Source organism: Dreissena polymorpha, chromosome 7 (assembly GCF_020536995.1).
Source record: "Dreissena polymorpha isolate Duluth1 chromosome 7, UMN_Dpol_1.0, whole genome shotgun sequence".
Taxonomy (NCBI): domain Eukaryota; kingdom Metazoa; phylum Mollusca; class Bivalvia; order Myida; family Dreissenidae; genus Dreissena; species Dreissena polymorpha.
This window is the reverse complement of record NC_068361.1, coordinates 67830207-67847317: the sequence shown is the minus strand read 5'-3', so window position 1 is coordinate 67847317 and position 17111 is coordinate 67830207. Positions and strand designations below refer to the sequence as shown.

The 17111-nt window shown below is 34.2% G+C and overlaps 1 protein-coding gene across 1 annotated transcript in view; it reads left to right on the top strand.

Moving 5' to 3' along the window:
• LOC127837522 (autotransporter adhesin BpaC-like) overlaps positions 1-11952 on the top strand; it is a 61683-nt gene extending 49731 nt beyond the window's left edge. Inside the window, exon 7 of the transcript XR_008029331.1 lies at positions 11382-11952. The gene's annotated coding sequence lies outside the window, so the exon portion shown is untranslated. The remainder of the gene's footprint in view (positions 1-11381) is intronic.
• The last annotated feature ends 5159 nt before the right edge of the window (positions 11953-17111 follow it).

Sequence of the window (17111 nt, the reverse complement as noted above, 5' to 3'; positions counted from 1 at the left end):
TCTAAATTTACCGTTAAACAAGAAAATGTTTAAAGCTTTAAACAAGCCGTCGTTTCAGCAGCAGAATTGTTACCTAACTTTAATGCATTGCATTCCAATCCGCAAGGTATCAAGGTCAGTTTGCGGTCAGTTGCAGAAATCTTTATATAAACGCCGTCTCGTAAACTTTGTGCACTTGAAGTCTGTTTTGATCAGAAAGATACTAAATAAAGATATTCGGCGATATTATTGTGGTATGTCAATCATCGATTTTTAATATGTTTTCAACATTTGCATGATAAGGACCAATCTTGATCAAATTAATTTGAAATATTTATCCATTTAGACCAGTTTATTAAGCATGAGCACAATAATTCACTATACTATAATAATGCAATTAAATCAGATTCGAGTATTGCCGGCTGACCTATATGCACTCATTTATTTTCATGGTTCTTGTGTTTTTCTATTCTGTAAATATAGATATCTGAGTAATAATATCACATAAAGCAATATAAGCCACGAAAATGGCGCAACACCCCGTAATTGATTTGCTTGTGATGTAGCTAAGAACTGCGCAGAAAAAAAGGCATCCGCTACTTTTTATCTCATAGAGATAACTTTTGATCGTTCATAAACATCGACCACAATCAACGCCGTATATCTTTTTTAAAGATATTTCTTGTTTTAACTAGGTTTATAGTTAAAACCATTAATTTGCTCTAATACTGTCTCAGATCAAATTAAGTCTGTGTCATAAAGATTAAAAAGCCAAATTAAAACATTGAACATTACCCATAAAATAGCTCTAGATATTCATAAATATTTGCATTTACATTTGTTTAATCAATATTCACAGAATTGAGCGAGGAAGTTACTTTTCGTTTCGTAACATAATAAAAAATAAAATGCGTTTTCCAAAAAAAAACATGCAGGCAAAGAAAAGAATGGAAAACAAAAAACAGGAAGAGTCGTGAACGGAAAAGTGAAGACAAAAAGTGGGACTGAAACAAAGAAAATTAAACCAAGAGCAACATATCAGCACAAACAAGTATGGTCTTATTAAAGGGTCCAGAGACGGGCCAAAGAACGTGAAGACGTGTAGAGATATCTTTATCTAAATAATTTTTATTTCACTGAGTAACCAAAACTGTAAACAATAAACTTAAACAATATTTTATGTTATAAAAAAGTAAATTTTGAGCATAAAAATACGTATATCATTTCATAAAGCCACTTTTTAAACAAGAGTGATAATCAAACGACAATCTGGATGGCGACGTTTGTGCCAGGAACTAGTCAAAACGGCCCCAGGTCAAAACGTCCCCTAGTCAAAACGGCCCCACTTTGGTCAAAACGTCCCCCAAGTCAGTTTAAGTCTTGGCCAAAACGGCCCAAATGTGTAACAAAGAACTCTGTTCAATATTGTATTTGATATACATGTTACATATGTTGTACATGTAATCCAACAAATTGGTGATGTGCTGCGCCGTGTTCAGTCCGCTCATCATGTCGAATGTCGGCCGTATTTGTTCCGCTGAAAGTAGCGGCATGAAGAGCAACTGTCGTATGAACGAGTAGATGCAGGTCTCGCTTATGTACTCAGAAGTAAGCCCTAGGCTCTGAAATTTAATAAAAATAAAAAAGTGTACAAAACATTACATAATTGAACAATTCGTTGTTTGAACTCAAAATTATTTCATTATGATAAACACTGAAATTACCCATATTTAGTGATAATTAACTTACCATAAGCGATTGTTTTTGCGTGTTGTTTTTTTCTACGTGTATTTTTACGTTGTCATGTTTATTGCTGAAATATTTTGTGTATCCAAAGCTTCGTTGAAATGGTGGTTGTGAAACTCTACTCCTTATGATTATATGAAAATAAAGTCAAAAGTGCAATTGCCCTTTATTAGTTTAGCCCAATTGTTTGAAATTGAAATATTAATGTAAACATACTTATTGCGAAAACGTCTAGGGAAGACGTGTAAATTATTCAATGTTAGAATGATAACTACAATTAAATGACCTCAATAGTCTACAAAAATTAAGATTGTTGAAAATCTTAAGCTGTGTTTTTGATTGTCTATGCGATCGGCAGTCAAATAAAGAAGTCGACGCATACAATGTAAAGGGTTTTAAGTATGTTTTATTTGCGGTTTGCTGTTTTGCATCGATTGGTCTTATAATCGAATCACTGAAAGCGCTAAAAGAGTGTTGGCCAGGACGAAATCTAAGGAAAGCGAATACTGAATGCCTTTCAATGTATGTATAAATACATGCCGTCATTTATGTATTATGGGTCATGCCGGGTCAAAACCTAGGTCACGGGGTCACTTAGTGTGTTTCAAACCAAAAGTTTGTCCTAACAATAACTATGTCATTTATCGTTAGATTCGTACATTTGTTCACCATCATGGGACGGTGTGTCGTGTGAAAAAAGTACGTCGATATCTCCAAGGTCAAGGTCACACTTGGAGTTCAAATGTCAAATGCTTGTCCGGGCCATAACTTTTTCATTTATTGAGAGATTTTAAAATCATTTGGCAAATTTATTCACCATCATTGGACGGTATGTATTGCGAATGAATTACATCGATATCTTCAAGGTCAAGGTCACACTTTGAGTTCAAAGATCAAAAATGGCCATAAATTATCTTGTCCGATCAATAACTATGTCGTTCATTGTGAGATTTTAAAATCATTCGGCACATTTGTTCATCATCATTGGACGGTGAGTCGCGCGAAAGAATTAGGTTGATATCTCAAAGGTCAAGGTCACACTTTAAGTTCAAAGATCAAAAATGGCCATAAATGAGCTTGTCCAGGCCATAACTATGTTGTTCATTGTGAGATTTTAAAATCACTTAACAAATGTGTTCATCATCATTGGACGGTGTGTATTGCGAAAGAATTACGTCGATATCTCCAAGGTCAAGGTCACACTTTTAGTTCAAAGTTCAAAAATGGCCATAAATGAGTTTGTCCGGGCCATAACTATGTCATACATTGTGAAACTTTAAAATCATTTGATTTTTTTTTTCACCATCATTGGACGGTGTGTCGCGCGAAAGAATTACGTCGATATCTCCAAGGTCAAGGTCACACTGTGAGTTCAAAGGTCAAAAATGGCCATAAATGATCTTGTCTGGGCCGTAACTATGTCATTCATTGTGAGATTTTAAATTTTCTTGGTACATTTGTTCACAATCATTGGATAATGTGTCATGCAAAAGAATTACGTCAAAGGTCAATGTCACACTTGAAGTTTAAAGGTGAAAAATGGCCATAAATGACCTTGCTCGGGCCATAGCAATGTCATTCATTGTGAGATTTTAAAATGACTACATTAATTTTGTTCACATTCATTGGACGGCGTGTCATGCGAAAGAATTTCAGAGTTCAACGGTCAAAATGGCCATAAATAATAATGGCATAATAATTCTTAAAAATCGCCATAAATTAGAATCTCTTGTTTTGTGAAGACAGCATGCAAACTAGTCTGTGTCAATGCGGCACGTAGGGGTATACGTCACGTCTGTGACAAAGCTCTAGTTTAATTTGGTGCTACACACGTTGTTTAATGTTTTTCAATGAAGAGTTTTTCTCTTCTTGCTTACTATTACCTCATTGGTGTAGCATTCACGCCGCGAACTTTGTAACGAATATGCACAGTTGTGTATGACACACACTATTCGCCTCGTAGGAGTTCTTTCTTGACGTTCACATCAAGAATATAAACATACTGTGCAAGGGACCAGATGCAAACACATATATGAGAGCTGTTTTTCTAATAAACGATTCTTACGAGTTTTTACAGAAAGCCATGGTGTACGGTAACCATTGGGTCAGGCCCAATAATGAAACCCGGGATGAATTTTGAGCGGTTGTCTTAACATTGTTTGTAACCGTAAAACGAGGCTTTTCGTTTTATTTTTCAGTTAAGCATGTGACAACAAAGACAGTTGAAAAAAGATTATGTATATTGGTCAGATATTAATAATAATTAGTTATTGCTATTTTAACAAATTATGTTTGGAGTTCACCGTACAATAAAAGAGAGGCAGCATTTGCAGCTTTTGCCACTAGATTCATTTTTCAGTGTACAATTGAATTGGATGTGGATATTGTCTGATTGCTGTAAGTATAATCAATAAACACTTGTCTTAAAACTAATTTTTATTCAGAAAAATAAAGATTCTGATTCGGAACAAGCCTCTTAAAGGGATCTTTTCACGGTTTGGTAAATTGACAAAATTAAAAAAAGTTGTTTCAGATTCGCAAATTTTCGTTTTAGTTATGATATTTGTGAGGAAACAGTATTACTGAACATTTCCCATAGTCCAATATAGCCATTATATGTATCTTTTGACGATTTGAAAACCTAAAAATAGCCATTATATGTATCTTTTGACGATTTGAAAACCTAAAAACTATAAAGAGTTGCAACGCGAAACGATTGAATAATTTGGAGAGTTCTGTTTTTGTCGTTTAAATTTACGAAACTACGAAGATTGCTTATAGAAGGTATAAAATACTGAAATTGTGTATAACCGGCGGATTAGCCAAGAGGGCTAATGCGTTTTTACTTCAGACTAACTCCAGGACTCCGTGGGTCACTAGTTCGAGCCCTGGTACCGGCTACTTTTTAAATTTTATTCTTGATGTTTTACTAGAGCTTTTACGATCCAATGTTTATATTTATCAATATAAAGCATTTAATGACAAACTTCAAAATATGCCAAAATCTGTGAAAAGTCCCCTTTAAATTGACATTAGACGCATCTAACAGTATATAATGCTACCGTGTATAGGTGTCTATCGCAACCGTTGTTTATTTTTTGGTGTTTTCACTTCATGTACACTTATATGTGTTAATGCAGCATGCTAAAACAATATCCCGGAAAGAGAAAAATAGTGCATTTGAATATCAACAGTACTTTCGTTTGACAAGTGACGACAGAAATGATTTGTTTTCCTGCAACGATATCTATTCATACGACACACGAACACAAGCTCCGATCCTAATAAAAAGACAGTTCCGCTGGGCTTAGAGGACCGGGGTAGTCATGTAAAATATCGAATATATATAATATATATAATAAATATATATATTTTAAACAACTGGTAGCATGATGAGTTGCATATACTTGGTCGGTTACAACTTTTAACTAACTATGTTGACCTGTTTATTCTTTTCAGCTCAATTCAACTGGGAAAAATTCCCATAATTTCACTAGAAAATGGTTCGGTTGTGAGTCTACAGCGAATACATCGCTCTGTCGTTATGACGTTTTATACAGAGATTTCTTTGAGATCTGATCTGTTTCGGTGGACGTATTTTTGCACAATAAATACACATACTGAAATGTATGTTTTGTATGAGAGTTGAAAATATTTTCCTTGATTAATAATGAATTGTTATAATGTGTTTTGTTTACATTTTATAGACGCATGTCACAGACAGACGCAATGTTCTTAGAATGTCAGCAATTATATTATTTGACATAGGCATCAAGCATGTAAACAGTTTTTTCGGGATGCAAAACACATGAGAGAAGCTTTTATGTTTGTCAAACGAAAAGTTGGAGTATATTGAAACGCGGTGAAGACGTCGATTGTGCTTTGTTTGCATTGTATAAATGACAGAAAGTAGGCCCCGATTTTTTTCGGCCATTTTCTGTTTAAAATATCATCTGTTTTATTAGAGATTGTATAACATGCGCATATATATCGACTTCTGTTTCACTTACAATTTGAATGCTTGCAAGATAACATGTTTGACAAGATAATAAAAGCCATGGAATATAATGCCCATGTTATTAATTGAGTAGAGAAAATGACAAAAGGTCACTGCACGGAATACTCTTTGAATATTTACAATAACATGTAAACAGAAATGCTCTTTAAGTAATAGTGCAACACATTGTGAGGGCTAAATACATTAGTTAGGATCTTATTTATAAGCTGCACAAATTTATGATAAAAATATCAAGTATGTCAGCGATTTTTGATGAATAATATACAATTCATCAATAAATCAAATCAATACATGACCCATTTGCAACTTTCAAAATTATAACTTATAGAACTATGCTCTATACAAAATTGTCCCCCGTAATGCTAGGTTTGCCTAAATATTAGTTATAGTGGAAAATGGGAACATGTTTACTGGTACACACAACGGATATATCGCTAAGCCGAACAGCAGATACATTATTGCCTACTAAATTTATTTGAAATAGCGGGACGGAATTAAATACAGATAGCAACACCGACATTATACTTCCCGCAAAATAGTGCACGGAAATGTATAATTGACTCATTGGCAATGTGCGGATGTTCACGTAAAGTGCGTTAAACTTAATGAACTGAGATAGTGGAAATCTGCGTTTACGAAACAGCACTTTGACTGCGTCGTGAATCTATGGGAAATAATTCATTTAAATTTCATGATTGGAATAATTGGTTTGCATAATATATATTATATGATTGTAAATCTGCATTGTGATGTATGTATTTAGAGTTCAAGAAGCAGAAAGAGCTTGAACCATTGCATACAATTATCATAAAATAACCGTTGAACTAAAAACTAAGTAAACTCATAATCCATTGAGTATATAAAACCAGGAAGTAGCCTCTAGATCTATCGGGATCGTGACACTGTGCGAGTTGCAATGTTAACAAAGACTGTCTGTTTTTGTTTACATGCACATACGTCTGTGCAAGAGAGTGTCAAACATCTCGCCATATTATAATTGATATGAATTGAATCAATGACTGGTCGTAAAATCATTCACGGTTAGTTGAAGAATTATACATATGTTTCAATGAAAAAAAAAACGTTCGTCACAAACATGGAAGGAAATCGGATTCTTTTTATAAAACTTACATGCCTTCTTTGCACGGTTGTTCATTTTGTGGTATCCTGGTTTAGAGTGTACCGAAACTACACGCTCAATCAAGAAAAAGCGGAAGCGAATGGGATCACCTTTATGATGCTTTCCTTTGGTGATTTTATGTGCCGTTTCCTGTTATTGGAACCATATTTATTCCGTTCCAGGTTTTCTATTTAGTGAAAGAGATAAGGAACGACTTAATCTGGTATAGCGGGTGGTTTGCGAGGGTTTACACCATGTACGTCACGATGATTGTGTTACTTGTGTTGCCATCCGATGGATTAATATTATTGATGTACATGTACATCAATAGAGATCTGCCACTTCATTGGTTCATTTTGGACATTATTGATGCCTTTGTTGGGATTGTTGCAGTTATGCTATTGTTAGTTATTCTGTTTAGACCGTTGTTATCAATGTTTCAACACTGCAATGCTCCAGAAATTCCAGAAAACTATGCATCATTTGAGAACGCTTCCAACGAACAGATGCCTGCATCGGAAGGAGCTGTTCATCTGATCATCAACACTCCGCTCACAGGCGGCGAAATGACTGTAGCACATGCGTATGCCATGGCCCAGCAAACATTCCCATATCGGCCCGATATTGGCTAAATGACGGCATATCGGCAGAGGTTTGCCAATGTTGGGCCGACATCGGACCGACGTTTATGTTAAACAAAAATTATTTTGTTAAAAGATAAGACCCTTTTTGTAATGTTCAATGTTAGTGAATCCATCTGGTAATAACGTTTGAATAGGTAGCATATTATAAAATTGACATTTATAGGACAATGTCGACCCGATGTCGGCCCGTTGTTATAAACATACTTATAACTCGACAGTTTAAAGTATGATGTCGGCCCAACATAGGCCCGATATCATAATTAACACTCAAGAGAAAAGGTTACTTTGATTATTTTCGTGTTAATTACTTGCTGCACTAAATCTAATTGTATATATCTGTTTTAATTAAAAAGCGTGAATGATACTTTGTATAAAATAAAAATGTAATGGTGTGTCCAGGAAGAGTAACAGTTGTCAAAAGAAATTACCGCGGTTGTTTCCCTTGGCATTTTAAATTTGCAGTGAAGGCGGGAGATAGCTGTATTGAATTATTTCGAAATTATCAAGGTAAAAACACTCTGCCCTGAACATTTTCCAGGTTAGGAATCAGTTTTAATTGTTTATCCACAAGATTTGACAATGTTTGTTAAAGCTTTTTTCCGAAATTGTTATCTGTCATTAAATGTCACATGTTTTCGCGACTTTGTAATGTTTGTTGTATTTCATTGCATGTCAAATGTTAGTCCAAATAATTAGACGTAATCTATCGATTACGTCTAAACGCCTAACGTCGTTTTCCTATAGCAAATTGATTTCAACTTAAACTTCAGTTTTTCTCGTTAAATCTTTGCTAATGCATAAAATTATCATTAATTAGACATAAATGTGAGCGATTACCTCTTAAATGTATAAAAATTGTGCTTTTAAACCACTTTTGTATATTTTTTAAAAATAAACATACACAACCCACGAAGTGTGTTTGTCGTTTATAGAATTACATTGAATTATCTTGAACGAAATTATTTTTTGAATAGGTTACACATAACCAATTGTTGTTGTACAACAAACCACATCACTTTTTAGCTTTCTGTACTCTTAATTAAATGAAACCTATATGTGTGTGTTAAAACTACCAGTTTTAGGCATCATTTATTGTTGCGCAACGTTATGAAATGTATTCTTTAATAAAAATGTGTTTGACAGCAAACACGGAATAATACTTGAAGGGATCTTTTCACGTTTTGGTAAATTGACAAAATTGAAAAAAATTGTTTCAGATTCGCAAATTTTTTCGTTTTAGTTATGATTTTTGTGAGGAAACAGTAATACTGAACATTTACCATGGTCTAATATAGCCATTATACGCATCTTTTGGCGATTTAAAAACCTGAAAATCATAAAGCGTTGCAACGCGAAACGATTGAATAATTTGGAGAATTCTGTTTTTGTCGTTTAATTTTGTGAAACTACGAAGATTGCTTATATAAAGTTTAAAATATGTCGCTTATACGCACATACTTGGCAGGATGGCCGAGCGATCTAATTGGTTTCTACTCCAGGACTCCGGGGGCCACTGGTTCGAGCCCTGATGCGGGCTACTTTTCTTCCCTTTTTTAAATTTTATCCTTGATTGTTTACTGGAGCTTTTTAGATCCAATGTTTACATTTATCAATATAAAGCATTTATGACAAACTTCAAAACACGCCAAAAATCTGTGAAAATGCCCCTTTAATAAAACATTTTTTTAAAGAATATATGGTAGGTGTTTATTTCGATCTAATACGCCATATGAGGCCCACGAGAACAACATATTTTCATAAGAAATCAACAAAAAGAAAACAAAAATGCAGAAATACGCACCAGCCCTATGCTAACACGCACACACTCACAAGTAAACAAAACATACATAAATGTACATGAACAAAATTTAAATCATGAATAAAGGTGGAGAAGCTCATTATGAGTGAGACATAATAATCATCGAAACATAATACTGATAATCGAATAGTTCATTAAAAGCGAAAACAGTCTCCGACACTGTATTAATGGACATGCACTATACTTAAATCCTTTAGATAATTTACCCTTTCTCGATCTATCAACCAATTTAACCCTTGTGCATACTCCTTGCTCTAAATGCAAATATTATCTTGGTTTGGGGATTTCAATGTTATTTCTGTGATCATGGAGTCTAAGTGCAAGACTTAAAAAAGTATGTTGTTTCGCTTGCGGTTGTTAAAGCCAAAACGGGGCTTCCCAGCTGGCACAGCGGCTGATATTCGGTTCTGAATACTTAAACTTAATCAGACCTTATTCTTAACCGTTGCGCGTTTTACAATATCGGATTTTAGGCGGGAATACAACTCAGTGAAACTATTCAATTTCTTATACAACATTGAGAATATTAACAGTTATTGAAATCAACAATATCAGCGACATCTTTTTAAAGACTAAACACCTTTTCAAGTATCGAATTTAACATGTCAATAAAATATATGAATACCAAAAAAGGTTTCATTTAATATTGTTCACATTAAACCTTTAAATGAAAGTGTCGCTTTAACTATTTTCCGTGTCTTAAAAATAAGCCGCGAATCGTTTGCTAAAAACAGTTAACAAAAAGGGCTACACGTTCTAATTCTTAATGAAATACAAAGGTCAAATAATAGAAAAACCTTGTGTAGACAATAGAGGTCGCAGTTTTCATCCAATCTTTATGAAATGTGGTCAGAATGATTTTCTTGATAAAATCTGGTTGGGATTGTATTTGGATTATTATGGTAAAAAAACTAGGTCACTAGGTCAAAAACTAGGTCAAATAATAGAAAAATCTTGTGTAGACAATAGAGGTCGCAGTTTTCATCCAATCTTTATGAAATTTGGTCAGAATGTTTATCTTGATGAAATCTGGGTTGGGATTGTATTTGGGTCATCTGAGGTAAAAAACTAGGTCACTAGGTCAGATAATAGAAAAACCCTCAACAATTTGTTTGTGTAGACAGTAGAGGTCACAGTTTTCATCCAATCTTTATGAAATTTGGTCAGAATGTTTATCTTGATGAAATCTGGGTTGGGATTGTATTTGGGTCATCTGGGGTCAAAACCTAGGTCACTAGGTCAAAAACTAGGTCACTAGGTCAAATAATAGAAAAACCTTGTATAGACAATAGAGGTCACAGTTTTCATCCAATCTTTATGAAATTTGGTCAGAATGTTTATCTTGATGAAATCTGGGTTTGGATTGTATTATGGTCATCTGGGGTCAAAAACTAGGTCACTAGGTCAAATAATAGAAAAACCTTGTGTAGACAGTAGAGGTCACAGTTTTCATCCAATCTTTATAAAATTTGATCAAAATGTTTATCTTGATGAAATCTGGGTTGGGATTGTATTTGGGTCACCTGGGTGCAGAAACTAGGTCACTAGGTCAAATAATAGAAAAACCTTGTGTAGACAATAGCAGTGGCCCAGATAATTATTTGGGAAATAGGGTTTTCACCCTTTGATTTTGAAAAATAGGGTGATTTCATTCTTGAAATAGGGTAAACTGAGTTATAAAACGACGGATTAAGTCAGATTGAAAACGCATGTATGTCGTCGTAAATTATTTGGTCAGACTCTTTATTTTACTATGAAATCTAGTCCGCAGAGCGTTTTATTTAGTTTGACTGTTTCTTGCTCCAACATCCAGGTGCTTGCTGAATGAAAGCATCGCCTCGTTACGATAATACTTCAAAAGAGAAAATACCGAAGATGAGAAAAGCATTTTCGATCGAAGCCATTGTATTGTACGCATCCCATTTGACGAGTTTGCGTAAAAGTCAAATTGGTTGAGTTTTCAATACGCATGATATTGTACTTCTTTGCTTTTTTAAACATTTTAATAGGGTAAAAGACGCAGATACGCAGCTTATCTGGGGCACTGCAATAGAGGTCACAGTTTTCATCTAATCTTTATGAAATTTGGTCAGAATGTTTATCTTGATGAAATCTGGGTTGGGATTGTATTTGGTTAGTCAGGTGAGCGATTCAGGGCCATCATGGCCCTTTTGTTTAAAAATAAATATTTGTTAAAAGAATTTTAACTGATTTGATGCTAAAAAAGTAAATTGAATATACAAACATACCAATCCAGAGTTTTAGCAATTCATTATACAATGTTTTAATGGTTATGTTAAATCTAGCTGATTTAATGAGATTTGTTAAAGTATTTTATAGCAAAATGTAAAGACATAATGCTTGTATATGCAAGTATGTTAACAGTGTTGATGTATGTGTAATGGATCTTAAATGTCTTACCCCTTGTATTTAAATGGTAAAAAAAAGAATTCGCTGTTTTCATACACGTGTGTAGTTTCTCATTTGGCTTTGGAATTTTCAAATTAGGATGTTGCTTTAGTATTGTATTGTACTGACTGTTTTGGATGTTGCTTTAGTATTGTATTGTACTGACTGTTTCGCTTATTTGTCTTATTATAGCTAAATAAAGGTGTTGGGTATTTTTTGTTTGTCTTTGTTTGCCTTGACCTGGTAACACTTGACAATTCATCAGAGCCTCATTACTGAGGATACTGTTATTTGATACTTGTTTGATTACACTGTCAACAGACCCTAATTTTTCGTATCGACCATAACATTTCTTTGGTTTTATAGGATGAGTTTGTGTTATTTTTGGGTCATGTTCGCCTAATGGATTCTTGGTATCTGAAAAGAAATGTTACGATGAGTTATTAAATGTTCATGTTTGTACTACAGTACCGTTTTGTCAGTCTTGTACTTTAAAAAAATGAAATGATTTCATCTTGATAACAATTCGTCTTAAATCATTGGTAAAACAACATTGTATCAATGAGGATAATGTTATTTACATACTTTTTAAATCACTTAATTAAGTATTTGGAAATACCGGTAATGAAAACCAAGTTTAAGTCAACAAGTGTTCAAATATTAGAGTCTTCAAGGAACTTCTTTAATCTGAGCCTTAATGTCAATAATACGTTGTTGAAAGTGTAGGATTCGTGAAACCTTAGAAACAGTATCAGAAGAGAAATAAGTGTAACCCGCAAGTCTTTTATTTAATGCAAGTAACCAAATGCAGGACAAGTCATTAAGTTATGTACCTTTCAAAGGGAACAGCAATGAAAAAAAGTGCATTTTAAGTGATGACAGATGTGCATTCACACAAATGTAAACGATGAACGTCATAAGGGTCAACTAGGTGCTTAAAAGTTGTGCATTCGACCTGTCTGGCGGTCGGAAGTAGCCTGATAATGGTGACCAACAAAACGTCTTCTGTGTTAATTTGCACCAGTTAGCATAAAATGGTGTACTTCACTAGCAAAATAGTTGTAGAAAGAGAGTTGTGTATTACAGTACTGCGTTTTGAGCTCACCCAGGGACAAGGTGCTAATGGGGAGCTTTTAGGATACCGTTTTGTCAGTCAATTCTTGCATGTGTATTGCCGTTTACTTTTTCTTCTAACGACTTCTCCTCCAGAACTTCTGGGCAGATTTCAATTAAACTGTACAGGAAAGATCAAATAGTGACGATCTTTTAAAGTTGTTGGAAATGTTCTGCTCCATTGCATACCAAGTATGTAGGTCACCAAATCTAAAATAGTTTTTTAATAAAAACTTGTAAACTCTTCTCTGAAACCACAAGGGTCAGGGATTTAATAGTTGGTGTGTAACATTGTCTTGTGGTCGTCTACTGAGTGTTCAAAGCAAGCCCATGATTTTTATTGTAAATTACTTATAAAATCACTTAAAAAATCATCTTAGAAACTGCAAGTGTCAGGTTTAATAATTGATGTGAAACATTGTTTACTTGTCCTCTTCTAAGCTTGCTTAATTATTTCAGACTTGGGCAACATTTGCCTCGCCTTGTGAGTAACTTATTTTTTGGCTCGCCAGATCACATGCTCGCGGTAAGTTTTTGGGATTCAATGATTTGTAGGTCGTGCGTTGTCAACATTAACATTTTTAACAAAAGGCCACATTTATTTCCAATTTTCATGAATTTTGAAATGAAATCGTGGCAGATTTTGAAACTTGGTTAAGGTATGTAAAAAAAAAATAACGAGGTCAATGGGTCAAATTAAAGAAAAAGATTGTTGATACTCTAGTTTATATGTATATCTAAAAAAAAAGAACTTTGGAGCCCCAAGATCGAGGGGAGTTTTGTATTTCACATACATGATTGTTTCGGTTTGTTCCAATCCTGCCCATGAGGTCAAAATTTGCCCTTCTCTAGAGGTCAATTGTTTTTTTTTAGCGTTAGCTGTATACGCCAGCTTTTCACCTTAGCCTGACCTTTGTAAACGACCAATCAATTCGAATATAAAATTTTCCGCCGGTAGGCCTGAAACTTTTCGCAGTAGAAAACGGTCAATCTACAAACAGATTTCACATTAACATTAGTATGTTATTCCATCGACTTTCTATTTTTGGGAAGTGTAGGGTACGGGATACTACAGTTCGTTTAGCAACGATGTTAATTGCGTATTCAGCATGAAACAATTGAAGCTCTATCTCAAATAATTAGGTTTGAGAGATGGAGCAGTTTCACAATCAATTCTCGACATCAATACAGAGTGCGTGTCCCTTTGTATTTAGAAGAATGTCAGCGCCAGAGCTTAAAGGCTGTGTTCTCATATTTGGTAATTACTACGATATTGCATTCTGTGCACTCAAAATGTTTAGATCATATAAGAATCGTTGTTAAGTAACCTGATATACGCTTTGACGAACATATCAAAAATTGTTTTCTAAATTTACCGTTAAACAAGAAAATGTTTAAAGCTTTAAACAAGCCGTCGTTTCAGCAGCAGAATTGTTACCTAACTTTAATGCATTGCATTCCAATCCGCAAGGTATCAAGGTCAGTTTGCGGTCAGTTGCAGAAATCTTTATATAAACGCCGTCTCGTAAACTTTGTGCACTTGAAGTCTGTTTTGATCAGAAAGATACTAAATAAAGATATTCGGCGATATTATTGTGGTATGTCAATCATCGATTTTTAATATGTTTTCAACATTTGCATGATAAGGACCAATCTTGATCAAATTAATTAGAAATATTTATCCATTTAGACCAGTTTATTAAGCATGAGCACAATAATTCACTATACTATAATAATGCAATTAAATCAGATTCGAGTATTGCCGGCTGACCTATATGCACTCATTTATTTTCATGGTTCTTGTGTTTTTAATAATATCACATAAAGCAATATAAGCCACGAAAATGGCGCACCACCCCGTAATTGATTTGCTTGTGATGTAGCTAAGAACTGCGCAGAAAAAAAGGCATCCGCTACTTTTTATCTCATAGAGATAACTTTTGATCGTTCATAAACATCGACCACAATCAACGCCGTATATCTTTTTTAAAGATATTTCTTGTTTTAACTAGGTTTATAGTTAAAACCATTAATTTGCTCTAATACTGTCTCAGATCAAATTAAGTCTGTGTCATAAAGATTAAAAAGCCAAATTAAAACATTGAACATTACCCATAAAATAGCTCTAGATATTCATAAATATTTGCATTTACATTTGTTTAATCAATATTCACAGAATTGAGCGAGGAAGTTACTTTTCGTTTCGTAACATAATAAAAAATAAAATGCGTTTTCAAAAAAAAAAACATGCAGGCAAAGAAAAGAATGGAAAACAAAAAACAGGAAGAGTCGTGAACGGAAAAGTGAAGACAAAAAGTGGGACTGAAACAAAGAAAATTAAACCAAGAGCAACATATCAGCACAAACAAGTATGGTCTTATTAAAGGGTCCAGAGACGGGTCAAAGAACGTGAAGACGTGTAGAGATATCTTTATCTAAATAATTTTTATTTCACTGAGTAACCAAAACTGTAAACAATAAACTTAAACAATATTTTATGTTATAAAAAAGTAAATTTTGAGTATAAAAATACGTATATCATTTCATAAAGCCACTTTTTAAACAAGAGTGATAATCAAACGACAATCTAGATGGCGACGTTTGTGCCAGGAACTAGTCAAAACGACCCCAGGTCAAAACGTCCCCTAGTCAAAACGGCCCCACTTTGGTCAAAACGTCCCCCAAGTCAGTTTAAGTGTTGGCCAAAACGGCCCAAATGTGTTCAATATTGTATTTGATATACATGTTACATATGTTGTACATGTAATCCAACAAATTGGTGATGTGCTGCGCCGTGTTCAGTCCGCTCATCATGTCGAATGTCGGCCGTATGTGTTCCGCTGGAAGTAGCGGCATGAAGAGCAACTGTCGGATGAACGAGTAGATGCAGGTCTCGCTTATGTACTCAGTAGTAAGCCCTAGGCTCTGAAATTTAATAAAAATAAAAAAGTGTACAAAACATTACATAATTGAACAATTCGTTTTTTGAACTCAAAATTATTTCATTATGATAAACACTGAAATTACCCATATTTAGTGATAATTAACTTACCATAAGCGATTGTTTTTGCGTGTTGTTTTTTTCTACGTGTATTTTTACGTTGTCATGTTTATTGCTGAAATATTTTGTGTATCCAAAGCTTCGTTGAAATGGTGGTTGTGAAACTATACTCCTTATATGAAAATAAAGTCAAAAGTGCAATTGCCCTTTATTAGTTTAGCCCAATTTTTTGAAATTGAAATATTAATGTAAACATACTTATTGCGAAAACGTCTAGGGAAGACGTGTAAATTATTCAATGTTAGAATGATAACTACAATTAAATGACCTCAATAGTCTACAAAAATTAAGATTGTTGAAAATCTTAAGCTGTGTTTTTGATTGTCTATGCGATCGGCAGTCAAATAAAGAAGTCGACGCATAGAATGTAAAGGGTTTTAAGTATGTTTTATTTGCGGTTTGCTGTTTTGCATCGATTGGTCTTATAATCGAATCACTGAAAGCGCTAAAAGAGTGTTGGCCAGGACGAAATCTAAGGAAAGCGAATACTGAATGCCTTTCAATGTATGTATAAATACATGCCGTCATTTATGTATTATGGGTCATGCCGGGTCAAAACCTAGGTCACGGGGTCACTTAGTGTGTTTCAAACCAAAAGTTTGTCCTAACAATAACAATGTCATTTATCGTTATATTCGTACATTTGTTCACCATCATGGGACGGTGTGTCGTGTGAAAAAAGTACGTCGATATCTCCAAGGTCAAGGTCACACTTGGAGTTCAAATGTCAAATGCTTGTCCGGGCCATAACTTTATCATTTATTGAGAGATTTTAAAATCATTTGGCAAATTTATTCACCATCATTGGACGGTATGTATTGCGAATGAATTACATCGATATCTTCAAGGTCAAGGTCACACTTTGAGTTCAAAGATCAAAAATGGCCATAAATTATCTTGTCCGGTCAATAACTATGTCGTTCATTGTGAGATTTTAAAATCATTCGGCACATTTGTTCATCATCATTGGACGGTGAGTCGCGCGAAAGAATTAGGTTGATATCTCAAAGGTCAAGGTCACACTTTAAGTTCAAAGATCAAAAATGGCCATAAATGAGCTTGTCCAGGCCATAACTATGTTGTTCATTGTGAGATTTTAAAATCACTTAACAAATGTGTTCATCATCATTGGACGGTGTGTATTGCGAAAGAATTACGTCGATATCTCCAAGGACAAGGTCACACTTTTAGTTCAAAGTTCA